The sequence below is a fragment of the Triticum aestivum genome, chromosome 7A (assembly GCF_018294505.1).
Source record: "Triticum aestivum cultivar Chinese Spring chromosome 7A, IWGSC CS RefSeq v2.1, whole genome shotgun sequence".
Lineage (NCBI taxonomy): Eukaryota > Viridiplantae > Streptophyta > Magnoliopsida > Poales > Poaceae > Triticum > Triticum aestivum.
In genome coordinates this window covers 535,392,726-535,418,605 of record NC_057812.1, presented here as the reverse complement: position 1 = coordinate 535,418,605, position 25,880 = coordinate 535,392,726, and positions in this window count along the sequence as shown.

Sequence of the window (25,880 nt, the reverse complement as noted above, 5' to 3'; positions counted from 1 at the left end):
GAGGCCGATCGATGCTGCCTCTGGATGAACAGTGAGTGTTGCGGGGGGGGGGGGGGGGTTGGATGAACAGTTCCCGGTGGGGGTGGATGAATAGGACCCCGTGGTGTTGCCTCTGGATGAACAGGACCCCGATCGATCGAGTCGGTTGGGGCTGGATGAACAGGACCCCGTGGAGGGCTGGATGAACAGGACCACACTGTGGAGGGCAGGATGAACAACAGACGGTGGAGGGAAGGATGAACAGTAGCCCGTGGAGGGGTGATTGAACAGGAGCCCATGGAGAGGGCTGGTTGAACAGTAGCCAGTGGAGTAGCGCGCGGTGGAGGCTAGATGAACAGGAGCCTGTGGATGAACAGTCGCAGGTGGAGGCTGGAGTAGGTCGACGGTGGATGAACAGTAGCTCGTGGAGGCTGTAGGGGGTCGACAGTGGAGATGAACAGTATCGCGTGGAGTCCCGTTTTGCGGTACGCCACACCCCTCCTGATGAACAGGACCCCCGTTTCGACCGTAGCGCTCCAACACAGGTCCGTTTCGTCCGTTTTGCGGTACGCCACACCCCTCCCGATCAACAGGACCCCCGTTTTGACCGTAGGAGGTCCGTTTCCTCCGTTTTGCGGTACGCCAGACCCCTCCCGATCAACAGGATCCCCTTTCGAACGTGGTCGGTCGAACACAAGGCCGTTTCCTCTGTTCTGCGGTACGCCAGGCCTCGTTTCCATCGCCTGTTCCATCCAAGCCCTCCCGATGAACACGACGCATTCTGTTGCCTCCCCATGAACACGACACATTCCGTTGCCTCCCCATGAACACGATGCATTCTGTTGCCTCCCCATGAACACGACGACGACATTGTTTCTCCGTTCTAACCCAGCCATGTACACGAGCCCTGGCCGTACGTATGCGCGAGCAGGCGTTCGAGACCCCGCCAGTATGTACACATACGTGGCCGTATTTTCTTTCTTACACCCTGGCCGATGTATGTATGTGTACATGCTACGTGCGCGCCTCTACTACGACACATGTGCGCCTCTACATCGACCAGTATATATGTACATACACGTTCGCGACCAGAATGACAACGCTACGTACGCTTCGACCAGGTGGGTCCTGACTGTCAGGCACTTCCTTGCGTGCAAAGATGTAGCTGGTGGGTCCCAGCAGTCAGGGGCAAATGTTTTTTTCGCGAAATACGGTGGCCCGTCCGGTGGGTCCCTGCTGTCAGGTGGAGGAATAATTATTTTGGGCATAATAAGGAGGCACTTCCTTGCTGTGGCCGTGGACCCAGCTGTCAGCGTCTCCATGCACAGTACTCTTCCGATGGAAGTCGGTCGTTGACAACATTGACCACGCCGCGCCAAGAGCACCACGGCGGTGGACGATGGCGAGGCCTAGGAAGGAGACGACGCGGAGCCGGGGAAGACGCGGAAGTTTAAGCCCGCGCGGAGAGGAGTACGAGGGTTCACTGGTTCGGCTGCAGTGTGAGGCTGCCGTCGCCGTAGGGCCTGGCCAGCGGTGGGAATAGTAGGGGCGGTGAGGCCTCCGCAGCAGCACAGCCAACCATGGGAGGCAGGAGCATGCGGCACGACCGGTGCTGCTTTGGGCGGCTGGAGCAAGAAGACCAGAGGTTGAAGAAGCACTACGGTCGTTGGATGGACATCGTACGGTCACTGGAGCTAGAATCGTTCATATTGACTAAGTTGACAAAGCCCTTCATCCCCGTCAACTTAGTAGGCCCACAAGTCAGCCTCCCACCAAGGTGGGTCCCAGCTAGCCGGGGGAGTATTCATTTTTTGTGCGTAATAAGGAGGCACTTCCGGTGGGTCCGAGCTGATAGAGGGGGGAACATTTTTTCGCAAAATACGGTGGCCCGTCCGGTGGGTCCCAGCAGTCAGGGGGAAACGATTTTTTCGCAAAATACTGGTGGCCCGTACGATGGGTCCCCGCTATCAGGTGGAGGAATAATTATTTTGTGCGTAATAAGGAGGCACTTCCTTGCGGCTGCCGTGGACCCAGCTGTAAGCCTCTCCACTTACAGTACTCTTCCGATGGAAGTGGGTCGTTGACAACATTGACCACGCCACGCCGAGAGTACCACGACGGTGGACGACGGCGAGGCATAGGAATGGGACGACGCGGAGCCGGGGAAGACGCGGCAGTGGATGCCCACACGGAGAGGAGTACGAGCGTTCACCGGTTCGGCTGCGGTGTGAGGCTGCCGTCGCCACAGAATAACAGGGGGTGTGGGTGAGTAGAGGGATGCCCTGGTCAACGGTGGGAGTAGTAGGGGGCGCTGAGGCCTGCACGGCAGCATAGCCGGCCACGAGAGGCGAGAGTAGGCGGTCCCGCCGGCGCTGCTTTGGCGGCTGGAGCAAGAAGATCAGAGACTGAAGAAACACGACGGCCGTTGGATTGACATCCAACGGTTACGTCTGCTAGAATCGTTTGTTGACGTATATAATAACTAAAAAAATCTTGCATACACGTACAGGCCCACAAGTCAGACCACTCCCTCTTTTTTTTAATAATTTATATATAGCATGGCAACTTCTTATGCAATTTATTGCAGTCGTTTTTTTTGGTTGGTCAGGGCCAATTTCGCATATTTCTGTGGGTTCCAAACTATTTTTAATACCGAAATGTCCAGCCAGATTTAAAGTACTTTGAAGATATATTTAAATTAGGTTAATGCCCAGTGAAATAGGAATCTAAAAATGTAATAAAATTCAGAAATTATAAAGTAATTGCCAATTTGTCATCTGTTTTTATATTTACAACCCATTTCATATTACTTTCAAGATTTGCAGGCGTCTTGAAAGAGTTGCAGCCCATCTGGGCGTAGAAAAATAAGTAGGCCTGGATTGGGTATTCTTCAGAAAAATAAACTATGCTCATTTTCACAAAGAAAAAATAGCTGGGATGGTCACATGGTGAACATAAAATATAAGCCTGGGCTAGACGGGCCACAGCCCAGTTCAAACCCAGCTCCGTCTCAACAATACCAAACAAAAAAAATACTGCTCGAGTAGCTACATCCCAGGTGTCAGCCGATCTTGTGTTGTTCTCTTGTCTATTGACTATATACGCTCCCAATGTCGCGGGTCCCAGATGTCAGGAAAACACTAGGAGGAAGCATTTTTTTTTCATACGCTGATGTGGTGGGCCCCTACAGTCATCCTCTCCACGTACTTCTGCCGATTCCTGTTGTTTGTTGACCATGTTGACAATGCGAGAGGGCGGCACCGCGGTGAGTGCACCAAAGCATGCGGAGGACATCGGCGTTAACAATTTAGGAGACGGTGGGGCGGCGATGCGTGCGCTGAGGCGCAGCCAGCCATGGGAGGCGGAAGCAGGCGGCCCCGCTGGCGCTGGTTTGGTTTTGGCGGCTGGAGGAAGACAGGACTGAAGAAACACGACAGACTGTAGTACTTAACAACCTTAACTGAAACCAGTAGGGGCACTTAACAACCAAAGCTGAAAGCAGTATGAGTACTTATACAGGTTCAACCGTACAAAGCACGCCTTGAATAGTGCTACTTTGCCTACAGTTAACCAAGGGTGAGGCCGCCAAGCGCCAGGATAAGGCCCAGACGCCACCCCGCGCATCCACAACCTTCTGAAAGCGGCTTCATCTCGCAACGTGGTCAATAAATAGGATATTTGCTTTAGAGCCATGGAAAAGCATGAACATAATCTTCTGTCCTATTCTCCAAGATGGACAGGCCTTCATTATTTGAGACCACCCATGAATAAGTATCTTTTCACCTCCAAGGGGAATTGAGTAGGTCGACATAAACATCATGTTGTGACCAAGCGCAAGTCTGACCCGACCATGATCAGGCATCTGTATAGGAACAATAGAACTCGGCAGTTCCTGTTTCAAGAAGATCATAGCTGTAAAACTGTGTATAAGCAATAGTTTATGAACAACATATATAACAGAAAACAGCTCGTACCATAAGTTTCTCGACACAGTTGGACCTGTTCAATGAGTGCAGCAGTGGCACACATATCCCACGTGGCCTTCCACCATTGAAACGCCCCACAAGGACCCCAAGACGATCAATAAAGTGTAGGAACTTGTGGATGTCAATCCAGTCAACTTCAGTGCCATTAGTAACAGCCGAGTTATTACAGAGTAACAAACGAGCAGACTGCTTTACTCTGAAAAACCTACACGTGCCACCAATTATAAGAAAATATTAGTTAGAAGTAGCATCTTCGTGAGATATTCGTTGCTACTTGTAAAGTTAAATTGTGATTAGTTAGACAGAATAGGTGGATTAAGAAGTAATCGAAGCAACAAGCAAGAACCAGATACAAAACTAACATGGATGAACAATTCGAATGACGTCGGGGTGGAAGATTGAAGTGAAGATGAGACCAGGTTCTGTTATTTCCATCAACATTCGTGCGCCAACTTTCAGTCTGTAACACTTGAGAAATTTTATCCAAGTTCGGCCATAAAAAAAGCAGCGATCTTCTTGGTTCATGAACCCAACTCAGAACTTATATCCATGGATTGTCTTCACTGTGACCATTAAACTAGTGTATTCAGTTATGGCAAGGCCGAGCATCTTGAGTACATGTGTTCTGGCAGAGCAAATAATACACTGCAGGAAAAATAATATGAGAACACAGCATGTTCAAAAAAAACCCACCCTCCCGGATAGAAAAGAGGATTCTAGGAACATATTGTGCGCGTTTCGAAATGTTGTGTTAGGATGAGAAGGAACAAGTGTGGCATCTCGCCGAGGGCGCAGAAACCTATAGCGTACTCGCACTTTGGGCACTGCAAATGAAACACACTAGATTCAATACGAAGAAAAATGCATCAACGGCGGCGGCTGCCATCCTAGGATTACCTGCGACCAAGGGACTTGGGTTTATCGGGGATGGATGAAGAATTCGTACCTGGTTCTCCATGAGAAAACCCTATGCAATCATCGAGAGAGGGTTTTCTCTGAACAAGCAGATGAGGGAGAAAGGGATTCAGGCCCAGTGAAATATTGCCGCTTCGTCCGTCCAGCTTACTGCTAAAGCTGGAAAGGGGGGGTTGTGATTTGACAGCTCATTGGGCATTACTGCGGTGCTACGACCGTGGTGTGTCTACCGTGAAGTTGTGCACTCTAATTTGTGCATATGGCACGTGGACCCCGTTGCCGGTTGCCCCACATATCAGCGAAAGGAAGTAGAAAGACAGGAGTAACTAGTTACACATAAATATATTTTTTGACAGAGAGATACTCCCTCTGTAAAGAAATATACAAATCTTTTATATCACAGGCTCACCTTGCCGAGAAAAATACTCCCTCTGCAACGCACGGGCATTATGGGGGTTCAGCTGAGAATATAATACTCAGATGTTTTTTTGAGGGATAAAAGCTGCTTTATTGAAGATTAACAGTCATAGGTATACAAATAATTTCGGGGGTTCCTGTGAGCCAAAGATGGCGTCCACAGGGCAAAGAAGTAGCAGCTTTTGCGAGCACATGCGCTTCAACATTACACTCGCGTTTTTCATGTATGATCTCCATGGTTTGGAACATATTCTTCTTCATCTTGATCTCATCCATAATAACTTTGCTGGGCCCCAAGTATGCCTCTCCGATATGCTTGACTGTTGCTGAACAATCGGTGCTAATCTGAACTTGTTGCAGGTTTAAGTCAAGAGCCAGAGATAGCCCCTCGCAACATGCCATTGCCTCTAGGATCTCTGGATCAGTAACACTTTCGCACACCAGTGCCGATGCTCCAAGGAAGAAGCCTGTATCATCCCGGCTCACAACTGCCAGGGCTCCCCTTTCACCATTGCGAGATAACGCAGCATCAACATTCATCTTCGCCCAACCCACAGCAGGAGGAGGACGCCACTTCTGCACTGAGCTAGTGCTTCTCGAAACCAGGTTCTGGACTTTGGGCCGCAGGCCGACCCTGCATGTTTGGGGGCCCATGTGTTCTACCTCAGCGCTTTTCATATTGCAAGCGATCGGTACGGCGCTGGTTTTAGATGCTGTCGCAAGGCGAATACACAAAATTGAATAAAGCACGGCAGCTGTTGGAATGAAATCGAACGACAGTTCCTAACCAGCAATCAGAGTTGCAATTCTATCAACGATATACCATGTGATAAATAATACTATCGTACTACTTATACACACAGGACACTTGTTTCACCATGCCAGATTATTACATCAAAATCTCTCGGAGGATAGATCAGTTAGGCAGTTGCGTGCTGCTACTGAAGAATTTCAAAGTTGATTTGGACCAGCTCTCCTTGCCGAGAAAGTTCGATTTTGACATCATCCCCTACCGCAAGATATGATTTAGATTTGAACCTTGACCATCCTTTAGCATCAATCATCATGCGACCATCCTTTGTACTTACGATATATTGAGCAGGTTCATTCACACCAAGGCTGCGCATGGTAAGAGAAACTTGGCCGCGGTCGCCCGGATTGTTGAACGACTCCCTCGTTGCTCTAGGAATTCTCTGTTTGCAAACAAGAAGACATACCCAAACAGTTAGATCAACACAGTGAATCATGTGAAACAACATGGAAAGAAAAAAGAACGAAGCACTTGGGCGGCCAATGCTTACCAAGAAGGTGGACATGTCGGTTTTTGTAAGGACTTTGGTATATGAAGTGCGAACTGCAGCCCAGTCTGTTGCCGGTGCAACTGCACGGGCCGGAGCAGATGCAAGTGCAAGTGTTGGTGCAGGTGCCGAAGCCGCTGCTGCTGCCGGAGATGGTGCTCCTTGTAGAGCTGGTGCCGGTGTCGGAGCAGGTGCCGGTGTCGATGCCCGATCCTCCGGTAGATCAGACTGATCCGCTGACGCGGTCGGTGCCCAATCCTCAGCTGGATCAGACTGAGCTGCTGCCGCTGTCAGTGCTAGAGCAACTGTCGGTGCTCGATCTGTGCGAGACAGCGGCGATCGTGTCTGGTCTGCTATGATCAGCTTTCTAACTTGACTAGGATCCGTGACCGTGATCCAGTCTTTTTCTTCATTTCTTTTAAACGCGAGAAGGACTAATTGTGGCGTTTTTGTTAAACCAAACTGCAGTTCATCATAGGGATTCAGCTTGTACTCAGACAACAGACTGATCCAATTTTTTCCAGTAATATAAGTGATGGACAGTGCCTTCGTTACTGACACGACATAAGAAGTGAAACCTGCAAAAATAGCCATCGTAGAGCAAACCAAACGGTTTATTCTGTGATGAATGTCACATGGCAAAACCTGCATCGTAAAATTGCAGGAAAAGAAAGAAAACATGACATTAAATCAATAAGATTTAGACAGTAAATCAATAAGATTTACTTGATGTGACACGAGTGAATCCTTACCAGGAAATCACTATGTTGAAGTACTAAACAGAAGATTGATCGTTCAACTACGCGTGGCATGCAGGGGCCCCGCCTACTCCCACAAGCAGGACAGTCCAAAGGTCGTGACAAATCGTATGGACCGAACATCCATGGGGCTGGAAATCCTGGTGGGTGCGATAAACCCTGCAATGCATACAGATATTGGAGTGTAACCATAATTGATAGACCGTCCTCACAAAAAATATGATATGGATACTTCAAAATATACAGACTGAATTGAGTGGACAGACATTAACATAGACCGTTCTCAGGACTGACCACACACCAAAAGCGGCAGTACTAATAAACAATACAGGGTTCACAAACACAAATCAAGTACTGAACAATAGTACTTACTACAGACAAGCAAAGTTGCACTAACTAAACTCTGCAGACTATTTTTTGCCACCGACCTACGGGATGAACCCCGCATAACTGACTAGGCCATGGACTTCGTGTGAGATGTCTACATGCACCATCACCATCTTGTCAACCTTGGAGAACCTAACAGAGTGGTCTTTCCACTCATAAACATGATGATGAAGACAGGCCGCATCAGATTTGTTGGGAAGCTTTACAAGAACCACACCCTTCGTAATCGAAGGCACAGCCAGGAAATTGTTGTGGTCAAGTACAGCCTCGAGAACACGCCTGACAACAATGCTACAGGAAAACACTAGTTCAGGACACGTGGCGACAAGGACACAACAGCTGGATAGTTCAGCAGTAGAACTCATCATCAGGTCTTCCAGTTCACACGGCATGACTTTGAGAACTTCATCTCCACCGCGGACCTGGTTCTAATTCAAACAGAAACCATATTTTATTACTACCTCCGTTCAGAAATATAAGATGATTTTCGATATTATACTCCATATATGACTACATATACGCACAGAAATGAGTGAACAAAGACACTAGAACATGTCTTCAAAGGCATGAGAGCAGAGGGATTACATGCAATATCCATAACACAAGTTACTGAGGCAAATATACCCTCTTAAAAGGTAGCATTGATGTTCATAAAGTACTAGTTGAAAGTAATCTATAAGAAATCAGTGTCAACCTCTCGCATGTTTTGGTCAAAAGAGGAATTTAGAACCGTCATTTGGCACACAAAAATCACATGCAAGATCACCCAGAAAGTTGTACTACTAGTACTAGTACTGCGTGTTAGATGAAAAAACACGATCAAGATCGAGAAAAAGATCGTCAAGAAGAGATATTACCTGGACTTGCTTAATGAGGGATCCCGGAGAGGGGGGCTTGGACAGGGCGATGGCTTTGAGCTTGTCTGCGGTAGTCTCGGCGGGGTGCTTGCGCTTCTTCGTACCATGAGCCTCGACGGTTTTGGCCGGAGCCATAGACATCACTTCGGCCGGTGCTCCAGCGTCCATCAAGAAACTGTCAAATAGAAATAAAAGAAAAGAAACCATAATCACAAACCCAAAAGAAGAAAAGAGAGGGAGTTATAGGATCAGTCTCGGGGTTGCAAGACCGGGCCTTGGCCAGAATCAACACCATTGATGCGCTCACCTTTCCTTCTTTGGGAGAGAAGAACAATGGCAGAAGCAGGTCGGGGTTTTCTTGAAGAAATGAGGAAAAAGATGAGGCAGAAGCGAGGGTTGGGTAGAGACGAAGCTGAGAGAGAAGAGTGAAATGATGGTTGCTTCGTCCGTCCAACTTACTGCTGGAAAGGAGGGGGTTTTGTGATTTGACGGCTCATTGGGCATTACTGCGGCGCTTCGATCGGGGTAGTCTACCGTCACTCTACTACGGAGTAATTTAGTGCATGGCTGGTGGACCCCGATGCTGGCTGTCCCACACGTCGGCGAAAGTGAGTAATTTAGTGCATGGCTGGAGGAGGATCCGCATGGTAGAGCGTGTCCACTGTTTTTCAGAAGAAGAAAAATGATTACAGCAAGCGTTTCCACTCTTACGACGGAGGAGTGCGAAACACGGCAGCCACTTGAACATACACAGTGCTCCTACTACTAGGCATGTGCAGTGGTTCATACGTCAGTACTACACAATCTTGTTGCTAGTGTAGTAATATATGACGATAACAAATGATGTTGTGCGCATGTCAACTACTCCTATATGTAACATAGTACCACTTTTTCGACTGTCCGATCGAGAATGGACGGTGAGATCAATGTTAACATAACTAGGTCCATAGCGCACGGATAGTATGGTGCTACAGTACTCCATGAAACATGAACCACATGAAGCATGAATAGTGTTAGGCAGGGTGTATGAAGGGTGCACGGGATGGGAGCAAAAGTTCCCTTCTCGGCCCACTTTTGGGTGTTTGGCAAAGTGCATGAAGGGTGCATGAGTCCACACTAGTAGGTTGACAAAAATACACGAAGAGGAAACAACTATATTGAGATGAGAATGCAACCAAACACACCCACACGCTTTGTGCTACAGTGACTGATCTGCACTGTCTGAGTTTTGATCCAACAGTCATGTTGCGCCGAGACATGGACATGACCATGCAGAGGGTTTAGCCCGACAACCGGCATCATTGTGCTGGCACGACAGTAGGCATCGCGCAGCCGCAACACATGTGTGGCAACTTGGTTCACCAAGTGGTTGAGGCAATCCTGGACCTCGTCACAATTGGCCCGCTCGCGCTCCAGCCGGCTCCCCTGACGACCTATCGTATCTCCCGCTTTCTGCAGCAACACCACCGATGCCTCGAGCATCTTTGTGGTGAATGTCTGCCGCTTTTGAAGCTCCGTGAACTCCCGCACATAACGGAGGAGCATGGCACTCCTCTCCTCCTTCAGCTCACGGAGCTCCACGTCCTTGGCCCTGAGCTCCGCATCCTTGGCATGGAGCTCCTGTGTCAGGAGCCTCACCTCGAACTCCGTGATCTGCTGCGCCGCCATGGCACCAGGTAGAAGCAATGGGGAGAGGAAGCAAAGGGGGCGAAACGGCTGAAAGGCAATGCAATCTACGGGAAGGCAGAGGGAGCAGGGAATCTTTTGGTTTTCACCACGGTAAAACACCAGTCAATGACTTCTCACATCAGGGAGCAGTGGGTACAGGCGGAGTCATCGTGACTAATTGCTGCCGCGCCTGCTCCCGTCAATCAAAAAATTAAAAATCCTGCCGCGCCTGCTCCCGTCAATCAAAAAATTAAAAATCCTGCCGCACCCAAACACCAGAGCAACGCCGCGGTGGATATTTAAATTTACCTGCCGGCAAGTAGATAAAAAAGGGGTGAAAAAACAAATGTGGCGGCGGCCTAGCTAATCGGTCGAACTAGCCCAACTAGCTAGCCACCGTGCTTCACTGATGTACTCGGCGGGAAAGGTGGTCTTTCGTGATTTGACGACTCATTTACTTGCTTCGGCGCTACGACCGAGGAGGACCCAGAAAACGCGCGGTAGGGCGTCCCACGTCAGGAAGAATATATGCGTGCACCACCCGGGAGGACCCCGAAACCGCGCGGTAGGGTGTGCCACGTCTCGGCACGGAGGAAAAATGTGCGTGTAAAAATATATTGTATCAGACGTAGTAGAGTACCTATGGTTCGACCTCGGGACCCAGCCAGTCGGTTGAAAACACCCCACTAGCCACACAGCTTCATCATGCAAACGTGGCACGGAGGATAGATGTGGTTAGCTCCGTCTCGACCAGCCACAACGTCTCTTGTTCTAGGCGATTCTTCTATTTTCCAAGTTTTTTTAGTTGTAATAACACCACGGCAAGCTAGCGCCGCTCTTCGTGTGTGCCCGTGCAAAGGTTAGACGATGGAGAGAAGAGAGATTGAGATCGCAGACCTGGGACCCACCAGTAAGTGAGATAACGGTCATGCACGTGTTGACGAGGCACTCCCTCTACTCTACTCAACGCAAGTACTGTATAAAATCAAGTTATGGGACAAAGCCAACAACCGTTCGTTTTTTCAGGCTATCGACTTACGCTTTGTAGTCCAGGTTGCCAGTTCGAATCTCGTCTTTCAGATTTGTTAGTTTTAGGTCCAAATTTGATTAATGACAAGTGGGACCCCCGTGTGTTGTTCCGATATTTCAGTGTAGGATGGTTTTTTTGAACAAACACTTTGCGCGGTTAGACAAGTAACGGCACGAGTTACACGTTTTTTGCAAGTTTACGAACAAAAATGACAGCGGCATAGAATATCACATCCACCCCGCAGCTTAGATACTATGGTGATACGAGTTTTTACACCGTTGGAAGTGAGATCCAATGGCTTGGGAGTAGTCTTTGTAATTATGCGCAATTTCCTAACTCTCCAAAGGTTTTTTTGCAAATAAAACATTCAGGCCTCGTGTGTGCCGCTGCATCTTCGATCCAACGGCTCCCCGGTGCTCATATTAGGTGCTCCCCGTAGCTTAATTACCCGCTACGGTGATTGGAGTAGTTGTGGGCCGAATGCTACGAAAATATAATCTAAACCGACCGGAATAAATGCCTACACAAATTAATCCAAGGTTGGAGTGCCCCTCGCAATGTAAATAGCTCCGGCTTTGCGAGGGATGGAGAGGTAGTAGCTTCAACGCGTGGAAGATACGGTGTGAGAAAGCGAGGTCGATCGAGAGACATATAGATAGAGAGACAAAGTGAGTGTGGTCCGACATTCATTGAACAAATATATATGCTCTGGAGAGATATTGTCCGATTGAGCTTTTTGGCAAGGGTGAGGGCTGTAAGATAGAGCTTGAGAGATGATCCAGTCACAGACGTGTAGATATATTTTGTGCGTGAGAGGAAGCAAGGTCAACCGATCACATAGGGTCGCCGTGCGATCGAAAGAGTGAGACGGGTTGGAGAGAGTGACCTAGATAGACGATGTGCGTGAGAGAGTATACAATGTGAATAGGTCGAATTGGGCTCAACATGGTGATATATCGTTTTTGTCCGAGAAAGAGCGAGGTCAATCGAGACATACGGAGAGAGAGAGAGAGAGAGAGAGAGATTGAGTGAGCGTGGCCCACCATGAGGTCGAAAGAGTGGTGGCGGCTTGGATGGACTGACCTAGATAGACAATCTGCGTGAGAGAGTATAGAGTGTGTCGATCGAGGCCCGAACAGGGAGATATATCATTTGTGTGTGAAAGAAAACGAGGTTAAACGAGACTCAGATAAAGAGAGCGAGATTGAGCGAGTGTGGCCCGCCGTGTGGAAGAAAGAGTGAGACAGTCTCGAGGGAGTGACCTAGATATACAACGTGCGTGCGTGCGCATGCACGAGAGGTTGGGGGCTAGATAGGCAATGCATGTATTTAGCGCGAGAGGGAGAGGGGGGAGAGAGAGAGCTCGGCATGGGGTGCAATGGCGGGTGTGTGAGGTAAATACATTTGGTAACAGAGTGGAAAAAGGGGTTGTGTAGTTGAGAGACTAAGAGATCGAAACATGGAGAGAAAGAATGAACGTGTGTTGGAAACCGATAGCTTCCTAAGGTGGTTAGGAGAGGAAGATTGACCGATACAGGAAGTATGTAGGGTTTGTGCGGGGGGGGGGGGGGGCTAAAAACAACATTTGAATGTACATAGTACGAGACTTAATATCGATGTTTCAATTCGGTGTACATTGTAAGATTTGAACCGAGGACCAGGCATACGGGTAATTATTTCGAATTCGTGCCATACTAAGTTTCGAAAAGTTGACATTGACTCAGTTTGTTGTGCTATTTTGTAGGTCATATGTTTGAATCCATCCAAAAGTTTTCTCACTACCATGGTGTTCATCATATACATATGAATTTGTATTAAAAAAGTAGCGTGGATACAGTGAAATGCGAAATCCACGTTAGAATTGGAGATCGCTACGTGACACACACTCTAATTCAAATAACTAACTACGTGACACACACTCTAATTCAAATAACTAATTATGTGACACACACTCTAATCCACGTTAGCGTGGGTACCGTTTCGATTTTTTTTCAAATAACTCCTCATTAATTAATTTATAGTACTCCCTCTGTTCACTTTTATAAGACCTTGAAGACATTTCAGACAATGTGCAAAACAGTTCATTTTAAGTTGTCTGAAACGACTTACAAAAGTGAACGGATGGAGTATCTCGTTTCGAATGACTAATTATTGCAAGGAAAACACGGGCATGGTAATACATACAGATTCGTTTGCAAATGAAAGAAGATTCGTTTGCATTCTCAAATGTAGGCGCACCAGGTAAACCAGGGTCGTGTCGGGGTGGACGTTGCTTCGGTGCCTTAAAGGCAATTGCCTTTGGGTCACTGACATGTGGGCCAGCCACCTGTTGGGCCCATATGTCATGGACACAAAGGCAGGTGCCTTAAGGCACCAAAGCATAGTCCTGTCGGGGTGGTCGCGTGTGTCGGACGGACGCGTAGCACCCAGCCACCCACCCCCTCCCCCCCAAAAAGGACGGCGACAATATGAGTTCGCACTTCCACGTTTCGGATTGAAATATCTGGCGGCCCCAATTCCAGCCCTGAAAAATCTCTCTTCTCCACCGTCCCCTTCCGCGCCCAGATTGCTCAAATCCCTAATTCGCCGCAAACCCTCGAATTGCCCCCCGTCTTGTCTCTTTCCCCACCGTTCCCCACCTCTGTGCCGGACGACGACGAAGACGACGGTCGCGCTTCACCACCGCACCGGAGCTACCTCATCTACGCCCTCGTCCACCGCACCGGGTGGTCCACCGACAACGTCGGCCGCCGCAACCGACGTGCCTCACAGACACCGAGTTCCACCGCATCAGGTGCGCTTCACCGACGCCGTCTCCCAGCTCACCGGGGCTACTTCACCGAGCACATCGTCGCACCTCCGCCCCCCGAGGCCGTTGGGGCTTCACCAACGGTCTCGTCCACCGCATCGTAGCGCTCCGCTGCCACTCAAGATCTGCATCCGTGCGCGGCCAGCCAACGCCAGCGCATCACCCTCAACGGCTCTGAAGTGACCCGCACTCTAGCTAGGCGAGCATGCCCAAACGCCGGCCCGAACTAGGTATCCACACATCACTCCCTTGTGCACTGTTCCGACGATGTTTGGATATCCTTTCACTGCTCTCTTAGCTTACACGCCTATGCAACTCTGACCTTAACTCTTATTTCTTCTGGAGATATCATCTGAAACAAGCAAATCCATATTTTAGCGAAGCATGACGGCGCTACGGGATCTGGTACACATCCTGCACACCCGTATAACCTTGTAAGTATCTGTCCTCCGGTACAACATCAAGGTCGATTCCTCTTATTTGATCAACCATTCGCCGTGTCAAAAATGCAGAGGGGGATGCAAGGAGCACAAGGCCTGCACATCCAAGCAAGTGGTAACATGGACTTGTACATGGAACATCCCAAGCGCAAGCAGAGCTGCAGTGAGCCTGTACAACGAGCTAGCGTAAGTCCCTGCATTTCATTTAATTCGTACTGGCATTCGTGTATGATTTGTGTGCAGTGGCTGATCCACGAATTCAAGTTACCAGGGGCGAACATTTAACTTAAAAAATACGAAGGCACTTGCACTCCGGAAATCAACATAACTTGAGAAATGTGAAGCTACATGCACTTTGAAAACCAGCTAATGATCCAAAGTAGTTCAGATTATAAACACTAAATGATGCAAGCACCAAAAAACACAAAATGCAACATGGTGTACAAGGACTACAAACATGGTCTGTACCTGCTTGAATTATTCGTTCTCTGGCTGAAAATATCGAAGTGTAATTGCACGTATAACCAGTGCGCAAACTGCATATCAATATATCTATCCTGCACAAGTATGCCAATAGTTTCAAACAACAGATTAGAAAAGTATTTATGCTATGTTGTCATGATACGGGGACTTTCTGGTAGATGGCCTCGACGTTTCCTCAAGCTATGAAAATGCACTATAATTTGCTTGTCATCAATGCCTGCAAATCTCTGTCTCTCTCAACATAGTAGATCATCATTAGACACTAAATCCTTCAATGAGCTTGCAAAATGCTTGCATTAGATCCCTCATTAGACACTATATGTTCATCACCAGGAGCATGTAAAATGTTTGCATCAAATCCTTCATTAGCAGTCTGTTCATTAGACACTTCAGGCTCAAGAACAACATGAGCTTGTATGTTTGCACCGGAAACTTGATTAGATACATCAGATTCAGTCAGTTCAGTATTGATTGGGGGAGTTATAAAATAAGTAGAAATTGGTTTCATTTTCTCATAGATTCCCTACATACAAGCAGTTTTACAACACCGTCAGGTTTAACTATTGGCCAGAAATTGAAGAGTTGAATTAGATATAATCAGGGATGTGATGTACCTGCTCGTTGCGCATGCTACTCTTGCAAGCTGCGACTGTCCGTTTGCGCAAGCTCGATGCCATGCCCGTGCTGCCGCCGCTGCCTCCCACGCAGGCTACACCCAGGGTTGGATCTTCATCTTCTTGTCCTTCCGTTCGCTTGAAGCCCGGCGACCGCCCTCCAACGAGGGCGCGAGGAAGTGCTGTGTCGGTCTGTCCAGCGGCGGCTAGGTTAGGAGCGAACCAGACTGGAGGCTGGAGCGAATGAATTGGGATTTTTCCTGCTGTCGATCGATATGGGAGGCGCTCGTTTGGGCCGCGAGCCTGCTATAGGGCCTGCCTTGCACTTATGTTATTGGCCCATCCAAATTGAAACATTTTTCTTCATTTTTTACATTGCCTGCTCGTGCGTTGGGACGAACAAAACTAGCATGGGCCAACCTGGACGACTCAAACTAGGTGCACACTTTCCAGCCACCTGAGGCGGCCGCCCATACCAGCCCCTATGGTGGCGTCACCCCTTTTTGCGTGTATGATTGGATAGTGAAAAATATTCCAGTGGCGCTTTTGATTTACCCACAGAATGGTTGAATTGCTTGTTTCTATGAACTGAGTTCGCCAATAATGTGAAGGATGCCAGTCTTTTCATCCTATTGTAGATTGCTTAGATCTCGATATGCCAAAAGTAATCGCATGAAATATACAGTAAAAGCCAGTGTGATGTGTTTGGCTACAACTAGTCTGACTACACGTCCTCATATAACATATCAAGGACGCACCATCTTACCAGATTAACCATTCGACTTACCCATGCAGTGTGGGAAGAAAGAAGTATTGGGACTGCGTATCCAAGCAATTGATGCCATGGACTCCTTCGTACAACCTTGTAAGCGAAAAAGAAGTTGCAGTGTGCCTGTACAAAGAACTAGCGTAAGTTCAGTTACCTGCTTCTCGGAATTTTAGTTAGCCACTTATTGCAAAATTGTTCAATTACGTTGCTTGGCTTAATTTAGTTTGCTACTGATTACATAATGGCACAGCCTGTTAATCATATTGTAGACTGCGCCTATCTATGTGTTTGATACTTACTGTTAAGAATTACCTGTTTGCCTTAACTTAAATATCTACTTGTTTGTTTAACTGCTTTGCTGCTGCAACAGCGGGTTACAATGATGTTAATAACTACTTTTCAGCATCCAATTGAAACTCTTTAATTCCTTGTTTGTTTAACTGGTTTGCTGTTATAACTCCCAGTTGAGATGTTTTGCTAACTTCAACTTTTCTGAATCCAATCGGAACTTTAATGGCAAAACAGGTTAGCCCAAGATCAAAGAGCGAGGTCCCCATGGACGTTGCATCATCCCACAGCAGTGGCACCGGCCCAATCGTGCATTATGAATTGCCAACTGCTGATGCTCTAGAGGCTAAACTAGTGGTAGAAAGAGATTCTGCTTCTGCACTTAGAGATGAAGTTGACATGTTGAGGAAGCAAACAGCACAATCACAAGCAGTACTCAAGACAACCATTAAATATTTGGTGGATTTCAAAACGAAGCAAGCTGAGACTGACCAGATTGTTAAGGTCCTGAAGGAAAAAAGGAAATTAAATTCCTACTTGGTAAATCATAGGTGAAATGTTCTTTCCATAGTTGAATAACCTTTGTGTTGTCTGTTCATGTAATCAATCAAACCATTTGTTTTAGAGATCATGTAATAATTGTTTTTTTGTTTTTGTTTGTAATTTTATTTGAGCACAAGTCTGTATTAATTGATAAGACTCGAAGACATTTCATTTGGATTGCTATGCCAGACCTACAAATATGCCAATCGGGCTGAATGTGCATTCAACAATAGTAGTATAGATGGACCATAAGTGGCACGCATCGGAAAGGGCCAAGATGCTGGCTAAAAAAAGGATGCTGTTGTAGCCAAAAAAAAGTACAGCAGCCTGGCTTATGTATGTTAGTTGATATTATTGATCCATATACTCTATAAGTGTTTATATGTCTATTATTTTCGTACATTCTTGGTTGATTGACTCGGTATTTGAATCTTGATACATCGCTTGTGTACATATCTAAATGGGAGTACACATTATGCTGCGTGTAACATTTGAGTTGGACATGAAGTGTTCCAAATATTCGAATTCACCTTAAACTGGATTCTAGTTTCTGAATTTGAGTATCGGCGTTTGTAAACCATATTCATATATGACAGTGGAATACGTCTTTGTCGTCCTTTTGAAGATATATGAAAACACATAGAATGATTTATAAAGATTCATATGGGAATACAAAATGGATTCGAATTTAGTTGCTAGGGTAAACGTGGATGCTTATTGTCCCAAAATTCGAAAGAAACAGCAAAATGTCCACTCCCACATCGGCTGCCCGAAGCCAAGTGTTTGGGAGATGGAAATTACTGTCTACCCATTACACGAACAATCCATCGGCCCGATTTCCACTGCTCTAAATAGGGGTAGGTTAGTAACTTCAATTAGACGTGACACGACCGCCTCGGAGCCCATTCCGACACGGTGGGCGTCAAACATGGGCGGCAAAACTCATTTGATTCAAGCTCGTCCGAAAGACCTCTGTTTCTCCCTCCATTCCCCATTCATACACGGTGGGCGGCAAAACACCCTCTCCTCATCCGAAATAGATGTAGGCTAATATTTTAAATAGGGGCAGATGTGTAACTTCCATCATACGTGACACAACCGCCCTACCTGTCAGCCCCGTTCATTCACCGTGGGCGCCAACCGTGGGCAGCAAAACACCCTCTCCTCGCCCAAAATAGTTACCGGCAAATATTTGTGAGATGCGAGATTACCGTCCTATCCCCAACCGACGAGACGTCCAAATTTGAAACGGGGGATAAGTTTGTAACTTTCCCATATTTCAGACAGGCGCGTCCCAAAAACATGGTTCCCCGTACCTCTCCCTCCATTTTCCCATTCATACACCATCCGCTCTAGAACACCCCATTCCCACACCAGCCTCCGTCCGCCACTCCATCCATCGCCGCCGTCCTCCACCACATCCATCGCCACCGTCCTCCACCATGCCAGAGCGCCTACCAAGACTGTGTCGTCCACTGCTAGAGATGGACGTTTCTCATCCACGGCGACGGACCAAAAGCCTTGCATCGCGTCCTCTCGCTTCATCGGCGCTGTCGTCCTCTTTGCCGGGGCCGCTCACACGACCTTCTCTTCCACCGCAACGGGACTTATCCCCTGATGCACCCGTATACCATCGCAGATCTGCTTCATCGCGACCGACAGCCATCGCACCCCCGATGCCTACACGGCGCCGCAAGAGAGGTGGTACTTCATATATCCTCAACTTTTTGATCTCAACCAGAAAATGGATCTTAACTTGGTTACTCTACTTTCTTTTCAGCTCTTAGAATTTAGTTCTTAGTTTGAAGCAAACAATGGATGCTAAATATCATTTCTCCGGTTTGCAGCTTCAAATCTGCCATGGCACAGCCATAATACGGTTTAATTGATCATGCTTAGGGTTTAATTGATCATGTTGGTTACGTGGTGGTTTCTTTAATAGAAATCAGAGGGTAAACCCTCTTTTGCTAAAAAATACTCCCTCCGTCCCAAAATTCTCGTCTTAGATTTGTCTAGATACGGATGTACCTAATACTAAAACATGACTTGATACATCCGTATTTAGACAAATCTAAGACAAGAATTTTGGGACTGAGGGAGTATATGCTTAGAGTTTCCCCCTTTTATGATCACTATACGATCAGAATGCATGCTTCGTGTCATACTAACACGGCTCCACCCATCAAGCTAAACAAGCTTAGTTGTTCAAATATGAATCTGATATTATTAAAACAGAGTTGTTTAATTGGTCAGCTAAATGTTCCTAAATTAGTTTTGAAAATGCATGTTCGCCGCTCGGGTGTGTATCTCTGTGTGTGGTCTAGTCAACACGGTTGGGGAGGTGAACTTTGCATATGCAAGGGTTTATAGGGAGACACTCTTTGAGTTGAAACCGCAATGCATTCCATAGATAATCTAACTACTTTTTATGTTTTCATGAATCTCAGATTCTGAACAGCATCATAATGATTATGAGCTTGCGCGCATGAAAAGAATAAAGCAGAACAATGCCATGGCTGTCAAACTTGGCATTAAGGGACTGAAATCAAGTCTGGATGCAATGCAATGCAAACACTCTCCACCTACAGATTCATGCTCAGAATATGATCCTAACAGTGATTCTGAGCTAGAGGGAGACCTAAGTCAATGTAGCTCCCTAGAGGAGGAGTCAGAGGAAGATGCCCTATCTTATTCACCCATCAAGGTACTTGCTCTAACTTTCCAAGGTTACATTGCTCGCACATATCTTGCAACTGATGCTTTGCATTGCTTCTACTTTGTTGAACTGTCATTAGCTTAGTTTACACATCGTGTATGTGAATACGCCCTGCCTATCCATTTTCGGTACATATTCCATCTGTCATCATACCATATTTATCCATTCAAATGTTGTTCTTGTGTATCAGACGTTCAAAAGGAAGAGGGCGATTGCTGATCATCGAGGAGCACAAGCAAAGTATTTGGAAAAGGTAGTGGCACCTGATAAATCAAATAGCCCATTAGGTGTAGTTGCAATATCACCTGACCCACAAAATATCCCAACTCTAGCAGACTCTAGCCCTACTACACTGGTCATTTCTGATGCCCCAACTCAGCAGACCCCAACTGCAGCAAACAGTATGATTATGCCAGTTGACATAGCACCAGTTGTACGACGCAAAACCCCCATTCCAGCAAAGAGTACACCAAATCCAGTTGCCAAATCCCTTTTCGAACCAGAGAGAGCCCCAATTGCAGCAAATAGGACCCCTGTTCCATTTCTTCCCAGTTTAGAAGACAAAGCTTATGTTGTTGTCAGGAACTTTCTGCGCATCTTTCCTTCATGGAAAGATTATACCACGGACACAGAACAATTTCCAGTCTTCCTCCACAACTTACGCGTAAGTAATGTACTAATGTTATTCATGGTCATTACTGCATATGTTTGTGCTGACAAAAGACACAAGATTTCATTCTTTTAAATAGGCGAGGCGCAAACTGGATTGTGATGACGAGCAAGGGTTGTTTGCGCTTTTCAAGCACTCGTTGATGAAGTATCGTTCCTACCTGAGGCAAGCGCACTTTGATGGCAAGACTCTGAACGAAATTTCTGTAAAGTCTCCGGTGCTACATTTATCCGACGGTGACTGGAATAATCTTGTTACACATTGGTCTCGGCTGCAACGTAAGGTACTGTCTATGATATCACATCACAATTTGAACTACATTTCTGCATTTGCCTTAATGTCTCACTTGTATGAAATTTTTTAGCAGAAGAACATTCATTCTCAAGGGACCACAGAATCTCGCAACTATACTGCATGCTGCATTGCTCTTGTGAGTACCTCTTGCCCTGTATGACCATACTTACTTTCATAGATGTTTGATTATGTAGCATCACTGCACATGTTAGCCTCGTAATTGTCCATTTGGTGGACATTATAAGATCCGTATGGACTCTTACATAAATTTAGAATCAACCCAATGCTTTTGAAGAGGTTTAGCTCTGCAGTCCTCTTGGAAGGACTAAACATGGTCTATCACTCCCTCTGTCGCATAATATAGGAACGTTTTGTACAGTACACCAGTGTTCAAAACACTCTTGTATTATGGGAATAGGGATTGGTTCATTTTGTAGCATTCTGCATCTTATCTCCCTCGCCCACCATTTACTAAAAAAGATCAGATATATATTTAATCTTACCAACAAGTAGAATACACAGACAATGCCAGTGCAGAAGTGTAGCCCATTGCTCTTGTCAGTACATTTTGTCCTGTAACGCTTGTACTTCCAGGGATTGGTAGTTGATTATGTAGCATCAATCTGCATCTTATCTTCATTATCCTCTATCCCTTCCAGTATTATCATATCTATAATTACTCTCTACAAAATGTAGAGTATAGGCAATGCTTATGAAGAAGATTCTATGCTGAAATTCTTGAGTTATCCTTCCCTTTCCATGGAGAAGGGCATTATAAAGCCGGTGTTAACTGTTAATGTAAGTCAGTCCTTCTAAAGCCTTTATCCTCAACTGCTGTTTAATTTGCTCATACTCCCTATCGTTTACTGCTGTTTAGTTTGCTGTTTCTACCAAAATGCATGTTCGTAAGAACCGTAAGTTCTAAGTTTTACTTGTAAAACCGAATTCCTTATTCATACCATGCACATTACTTAATACTCCCTATATGTATGCTTGATTTTGTGGATCTATAATCCAGTGTGTGGTGAAGCAGCCCTCGTTTGCACCTTGTCATCTCCTATTTTATCTTACTGATGTGGCTGGTGATATGAACAACATGCCATGCACATTATCCAAAATAGATACAATGATTTTATTTGCCCTTCATCTATGCTTGTTATGTTGACATGGTAATCCAGTAGTGTGGTGAAGCTCCTCGCATTATGAAAAATGCCAAATTATGCTATTGATATTTTGAACATACTCTTTATTTTCTAATTTGAAATTGGATAGAATTGACAGAACAGTTATCATCTTTGTTTATACACGTGCAAAACCTGTCATCTCTCTGCTTTGTTTCAGGGTGATATGCCTGATGGCATGCACAAGTCTGCTGAAGGCTGTGAGACAAACCCAACATATATTGCAGCAAAGAAGGCAAAACATCTTGAAGATAGCGAGACAACCCCAAAGTCTTGTCTTGATGCAGTGTTCAAGTTACTTGAGACTAACAGTCAGACAAGCTCATAGAATTCGTTGTTTGAATCAGTTCGACTTCTTCAGTCCCAAGTTCTAGCAAAAATGCATTCTGCAACTCAACTTTGACTTGAAGTCCTATCTCTATGAAAGATTGCGGAGAACACCAATGAGAACCTCATCACTAAACAGCTACACCTGGAAGCTATGACCGACATGCTAGGCCGGTCTCACAACCTTGCTCAGCAGCTTGCACAGCAATTCCCCCGTAAGGCTAACCTTTCTTGAACTGTCTTGGAAGTGGTCTCGGTTTAGTATTATTTTGTTACGCTGCAATGGTGCCCAGATTTGTAATCTGCTTCTTCGTTGCGCTTTATGATCATTGGTGGCGAACTTTGATGCCCAGTGGATATAATATACCTTAAATCCTTTATTGTGTAGTGTAGGTTTATTCTTAGTTACTATGCCGTAATTTCTTTATTGTATAGAGTAGGTTTGTTCTTAATTCCTACTAGTTACGCAGCAGCCCGAAATGAACCCCAGCCCATGATTGTGCGAATCAAATCACGGGCTTTTAACAGGCCAAAATTGTCTAGGTCCTTGTTTGGCCCAATCAGATATCGGCTGCGAGCAGGCCGGATGCAAACCGGGCCGTAGTTAGGCCCAACTATATGACGGGCTTTTAACAGGCCGAAATTAATATAGGGCCGAAATGTTAAACGGGCCCTTAACAGGCCAAAACTAATATCAGGCCGAATTACTAAGTGGGCCTTTAGCAAGTGGGCCCAAAAGCATAGTGTCCAGTTGACGGGCCGGATCTGATATGGGCCATAATTGAGCCCAAAGCCTCTTAAAGGGACGGACCTGATCTAGGCCGTAATTTGGCCCAGAACATGGTAGGCTTTTAACGGGTCGGATCTCATATGGGCCACTATTAGGCCCGGAGCGTGGCAGGCCATTAATGGACCGGATCAAATATGGGATGGGATTTGGCCCAAAACATGGCAACCAGTTAATGGGCCGGCCTACTAGGGTCCTCAAAATCTTGTGGGCCTACAGCTGGGTCGGCCCATTAATGTCGGCGAAATCTCGTGGGCCTTTAGCTGGGCCGGCCCATTATGACCCGCAAGAATCTTGTGGGCCTTTACCTGGGCCGGCCCATTATGACACAAAAAAATCTTGTGGGCCTTTACCTGGGCCGGCCCATTATGGCCCGCAAAATCTTGTGGGCCTTTAGCTGGGCCAGCCCATTATGGTCCGCAAAATTTCGTGGGCCTTTAGCTTGGCCGGCCCATTATGGTCCGCAAAATCTTGTGGGCCTCTAGGTGGGCCGGCCCATTTAAACTTGTTGGTTCGTGCCACGTGTCGACGTATCATAGGCGCCTTCTGTCCAGTGAGTGGATGACATCTGTCCCGACAATGAGCCGACACGTGTTTCCTCTAGCCAATGATGATTTTACACGTGGAAAATCCCCATTGGTCGGGGCTGTTAACGGGTTATCAGATTCAAAACCCGACCCGATAGCTTAACGGCGTTCCGTTACGGTGGATGCCACGTGTCGGTCACCCTTGACGAAAGCACTTCTGTGACGCACGATTTATCGTCATGGAAGTGGACACTTCCGTGATGATAATTTTGGTAATGTCATGGAACACTTCTACGACAACACAGGTATGACTATCTTAATTCTGTCATAAATTTGTCATGGATGTACATGCATGACAAAAAAAGCGACCTATTGTGACAAACACGTATCATCAAGGAAGTGTATTTTTGTAGTGTTGGGAGAGAGCACATTACCCTTTTTCAAGCTGATGAAGAAGAAGGGCCCGTTCGAGTGGACTCCGGAGGCCGACCGGGCCTTCCAAGACCTCAAGAGATACCTGACCAGCCCACCGGTATTGGTGGCGCCACGGCCTCTCGAGCCCCTGGTGCTCTATCTTGCCGCCATCCCATACTCCACCAACGCTGCACTAGTGGTGGTTCGGGAGGAGCGCCAAGCTAAGAGTGTGCCATGCCAAGCTATATTGCCAGCTGAGATGACGCAAGATCAGGAAGGCGCGGCAAGAGCCATAGCGGCAACAACAAAAGACCAAGCTTGGTCGGATGACACCGTAGAGATCCCCGCAAGCGACCAGGTGCCAGAGGTCCCACCACCTCAGGAGGCCCCCAGCTTGCGCAAGATGCAAGCCTCACCAACATGCCGGTCCTCGCCGAGCACCGGGTGTACTTCGTCAACATGGTGCTACGGGACGCAAGGGCACATTATCCCATGCCTCAGAAGCTCCTACTCGCGCTCCTGGTGGCATCGCACAAGTTACGGCACTACTTCCAGGGCCACCCCATCAAGGTCGTCTCAGCCTACCCGTTGGAGAGGGTGCTCAGGAGCCCCAACTCTGTTGGAAGGGTCGCCAAGTGGAACATCGAGCTACAGGCATTCCAGTTGGAGTTCAGCACCACCAGGGTCATCAAGGGAGCCGCACTCACTGACTTCGTGGCGGAATGGACAGATGCCCCGGCACTAGAAGCAGGCGAGGACGGGTCCACCTCGCCAAGAAGTGAGGTGCCAGACGGATGGGTCATGTATTTTGATGGTGCCTTCGTGCACTAGGGCGCGGGGGCTGGAGCAGTGCTCATCTCACCCACGCAGGACAAGCTCTACTACACTGTGCAGCTCTGCTTTCAGCAGGGCGAGAAGGTCTCCGACAACATCGCGGAATACGAAGATCTCATGGTTGCCTGAAGGCCGCGGTAGCTCTAGGGGTGAAGCGCCTCACTGTTAGGGGCGACTCGCAGCTCCTCGTCAACTTCTCCAACAAAGTGTACGAGCCAAAGGATGAGCACACAGAGGCGTACCTCTCGGAAGTACGTAAGATGGAAAAGGAGTTCCTAGGCATGGAGGTGCAGCATGTGCCCCGTGGCACCAACAAGGAAGCCGACGACATCGCCAGGAGGGCATCCAAGTGGCAGCCCCAAGAGCCTGGCATCTTCGAGGAGTGACTCTTCAAGTCGTCAGCAACGCCACCACTTTCAAGCACGACACGGCCTCAGGAGGAGCTCCCACAACCGCCAGCCACGGGAGCCCCAGCTTGTGGCCCAACCTCAGGGGCTCGCTTGGTCTTGGCGCTTGAGCCTCAAGAGGGATGTTGGACCAAGGAATTCAAGGGATATCTAATGCAAGGGGCTTTACCAGAGAAGGAGGAGGACGCAGAGCGCGTAGCCCGGCAAGCCACGGCGTACTGCATCCAGGACGGTGAGTTGTACAGGAAGCGACCAAATGATATTTCATTGCGTTGCATTTCCAGGGACCAGGGGAAGGAGTTGCTGATTGACATACACGGCGGGGACTGCGGACACCACTCGTCGTCACGGACTCCCGTCGGCAAGGTGTTCCGCAGTGGATTCCACTGGCCCATGGTGCTCAATGATGCAGCTGAGCTGGTGAGGTCCTGCGAAGCTTGCCAGTTCCACGCCGAGCAGATCCATCAGCCTGCTCAGGGCCT